Source organism: Belonocnema kinseyi, chromosome 6 (genome assembly GCF_010883055.1).
Source record: "Belonocnema kinseyi isolate 2016_QV_RU_SX_M_011 chromosome 6, B_treatae_v1, whole genome shotgun sequence".
Taxonomy (NCBI): Eukaryota; Metazoa; Arthropoda; class Insecta; order Hymenoptera; family Cynipidae; genus Belonocnema; species Belonocnema kinseyi.
Window position 1 is genome coordinate 89,892,278 of NC_046662.1, and position 4,040 is coordinate 89,896,317.

The following is a 4,040-nucleotide window of genomic DNA, read 5'->3' on the forward strand; positions in this document are numbered from 1 at the left end:
TCTATCCCATCCACACACTACTCCTTTCCCCTGCCGAGTGAGTCACGCCTACCCCGAAAGGGAAATGGCTTAATGGTGTAATAATAAAAAAATAATAATAATAATCACACCAGGTGCGATCGAAAAATTGTTCGATTATCAACATCAACCCCTAAATATTTGACTTAAAAAAAAGTCAACCACATATTGCAAGTCACAAAAAATTAAATAAATTTGCAACTTCAAGTCGGGTGGTCACTGACTGGGAAAACCGGGAACTATGGCCCAGATTTTTGAACACCAAGAAGTACCTTAGAGTTTAGAGGAAAACCTGGAATTTTCAAGATTAATTTCTATTAAATTCCGCGATCAGAATTAATCTCTTTCGTTTAAAAATTAAACTGTTTTGTGGAACATTATTCCAATTTCGACAGAAACTTTCATCGGTTAAATTAAAAACTCGATTTTTGATTTGAAAATGTTTACTATTAAATTTCGCAATCAGAATTAATTTCTTTCGCTTAAAAATCGACTTAAAATTAAACTAATGATAGTGTCTAAATGCATATAGAATTGACAGTATGATGATAAGGGGCATTGCTGTGATAGAACTGGCTCCACTTCTACAAACTAGGTTTCGTAAGATACTTGAATCGGATCTGATCTGGGAATCTACACAAGTTCATGTCTGAAAAGAAGAAAATTTAATGTTTTTTTGTAGGTCAATGAATCCTAATTCTGTTCAGGGGCCGTGCATACATTAAGTCATTCTTTTTGGTTGAAAATTCAATTGTTTTCTTGAAAATTCGTTTTTTGACTTAAAAATTCATGTTTTTTTTTATAGAAATTTCATCCTTCTTGTTTAAAACTGGAAATATCTTATTAAAACTTCATCTTTATGATTAAAAACTAATCTGTATCGGTTTCAAATTAACTTTTATGTTGAAAATTCACAATTTCGGGTTTGAAAATTTGTATTTTCGCCTCAAAAATGCAGTAATTTTTTAGTTAAAGATTCGTAATTTCAGTTCAAAATTCATTCTATGTCTTAAAAATTCAACTATTTTGTTGATAAATCGTTTTTTTTTCTAGATTAATTATTTTTTAAATTGGAAATTGATTAATTATTTTTTAAATTGGAAATTGAACTATTTAACCTTTGTTTATTAATGTATATTTTTTAATTAAAGTTTTAATTATTTGGTTGAAAATGCATGTATTTTGTTAGAAATTTGTCTTTTCGGTAGAAAATTGAGGATTCAAATATTTGATTGAAAATTTCATTTTTTTTATAAATTCAACTGTTTCTGATTTAAAATTAAGTATTTTTTGGTTGAAATATTAATTATTAAATTATTTGTTAAAAATTAATTCATTTGGATTAAAACTTCAACTTATTGATTGAAAAGTGAACTATTTTCTTAAAAATTAATTGTTCAGGTTAAAGTTTCATAGTCTCAGCTGAAAATTCATTTCTTTTGTTTAAAATAAAACTACTTTGTTAAAAATTAGTTTTTTTGTTTAGCGTTTATTTTTTCATTGATAATTTAACTATTTGGTTGAAAATGCAACTGTTTTTGATTTAAAATTGAATGTTTGGTTAAAATTTAAACTACTTTCTTTAAAATTCATATATTTTTGTTTGTTAAAGATTCATAATTTTAGTTGAAAATACATTTCTTTGCTTGAAAACGATACTTCTTTGTGGAAATATTTTTTTTTTGGTTAAAATTAAACTGTTAAGTTGAAAATTAATTTTTTTTAGTTAAGGGTTCTAGTATTTTGTTGAAAATTCGTATACTTCATATAAATTTAACTGTTTCTTCATTATTTATTATTTATTAAAGATTCAGAATCTTTGTTGAAAATTTATATTCTGGGTTAAGACTCAATTTTTTAAATGAAAATTTAACTATTTGGTTAAAAATCGAATTGTTTCGTTGAAAAATAATTTGTTTTAGTAGAGAATTTAAGTATTTCATTGAAAATTCAACCTTTTAGGTTGAAAATTCAACTCTGTTGAAAGTTGAACTACTTTCTTTAAAACTCAGTTTGTTGGTTAAAGATTCATAATCTTACTGTTAGTTAAAAATTTATTTATTGTAGTAAAAATTTTTTTTCAATTAGTTTTTTTAACTGATTATTCAATTGTATGTTTTAAAATTAATTTTTCTTAGTTGAGAATTTCAATATTTTATTGAAAATTCATATTTTTTGAATGAATTTAACTGTTCCTAATTTATAACAAAATCTTTTTTGTTTCTAATATCAAATATTACATTTTTTGTTGAAAGATCATCTTCTTAGATTGTAAATTCAACTTTTTGGTTGAAAGTTGAACTAATTCCTTCAAAATTCATCTTTTTGGTTAAAGATTCATAATCTCAGTTGAAAATTCTTTTTTTTTTGTTTTTTTGAAAATTTATATTCCGGCTTAAAACTCAATTTTTTAACTGAAAATTTAACTATTTGGTTAAACAATTGTTTGTTTTAAAATTAATTTTTCTTAGTTGAAAACTTAAATATTTCATTGAAAATTCATATTTTTAAAATAAATTTAACTGTTTCTAATATCAAACAAAATTTTGTTTGTCTGTAATATCAAATATTACATTTTTTAAATTCATTTTCTTAGATTGTAACTTCAACTTATTGCTTAAAAGTTGAACTACTTTCTTCAAAATTCATTTTTCCGGTTGAAGATTCATAATCTTAGTTGAAAATTCATCGTTTGTTAAAAATTGACCTATTTTATTAAAAATTATTATTTTGGTTAAAAATTAATTTTTTATTACATTATAATTTAAACTCTTTATCTGAAATATCAACTATTGCGTTTTTTGTAAAAAATTCATATTCTTTGATTGGAAATTTCACTGTTTGATTGAAAGTTAAACTATTTTCTTCATAATTCATCTCCTTTGTTGAAAATTTATATTCTGAGTTAAAACTCAATTTTTTAAATGAAAATTTAACTATATGGTTAAAAATTGAACTGTTCGGTTGACAACTAATTTGTTTTAGTTGAGAATTCAAGTATTTTGTTGAAAATTCAACTTGTTGGTTGAAAGTTGAACTACTTTCTTTAAAATTCATTTTATTGCTAAAAGATTCGTAATCTTACAATTAGTTCAAAATTAATTTCTTTTGTTGAAAAATCTTATTTTTTTTTAATTAATTTTTTCAACTGAATATTCAACTGTTTGTTTCTCAAATTACTTTTTCTTAGTTGAGAATATAAGTATTTCGTTGAAAATTCGTATTTTTTGAATGAATTTAACTGTTTCTAATTTAAAAACTAAAAGATCTAAAAGATCGAACTAGCTGTTCGAAATAGACGAGTGTTCTTCAATATAGTTGATTTTGATACCCAAAAAAGATGACTTTTTAGGAAAATTGAGATAAAATCATCAACAAAAGTAAAAAATTAATCTGGAAAATTCCGGGTTTTCCTCTAAACTCTAAGGTACTTCTTGGTGTTCAAAAATGTGGGCTATAGTTCTCGGTTTTCCCAGTCAGTGACCACCCGACTTGAAGTTGCAAATTTATTAAATTTTTTGTGACTTGCAATATGTGGTTGACTTTTTTTTAAGTCAAATATTTAGGGGTTGATGTTGATAATCGAACAATTTTTCGATCGCACCGGGTGTGATAATTCTGAAAAAAAAGAACGTGAAAGCAATGATGAGGAGAGTGGTGCTGAAAGGTAAACATAGAAACATAACCTACAATTTCTTGAGGTATTTGCATATTTGCTTCATCTGGCATTAGATTTAGCCAGCTATGGATAAGAATTGTAGCACAAATATACAAAATGTAAAAACGGAATTTGAGGTGAAACACTGGACAGTTATAAACACACAAAATGGACCCATTTATCTGTCAGATTGTATCTGTCGAAAATTGCTTGCTTCGGGATCGAACAGTAAAATACCAACAATCTCAATTCTAAATCTGCTATCAGGTTGTGTGCGTGCGATATACCCACGATGGCCACGCGACGCACATATGTTAAGGGTTGAGGGCCACTTTCATTTACCTTATGTCGGTTATTGTCGGTG

At 25.6% G+C, this 4,040-nt stretch overlaps 2 protein-coding genes across 3 annotated transcripts in view; one reads left to right on the forward strand and one right to left on the reverse strand.

Moving 5' to 3' along the window:
- LOC117174693 (potassium voltage-gated channel subfamily H member 8) overlaps positions 1-4,040 on the reverse strand; it is a 288,810-nt gene that overhangs the window by 59,468 nt on the left and 225,302 nt on the right. The gene's annotated exons all lie outside the window — the stretch shown is intronic.
- LOC117174698 (venom allergen 5-like) overlaps positions 1-4,040 on the forward strand; it is a 27,078-nt gene that overhangs the window by 13,364 nt on the left and 9,674 nt on the right. The window lies entirely within an intron of this gene.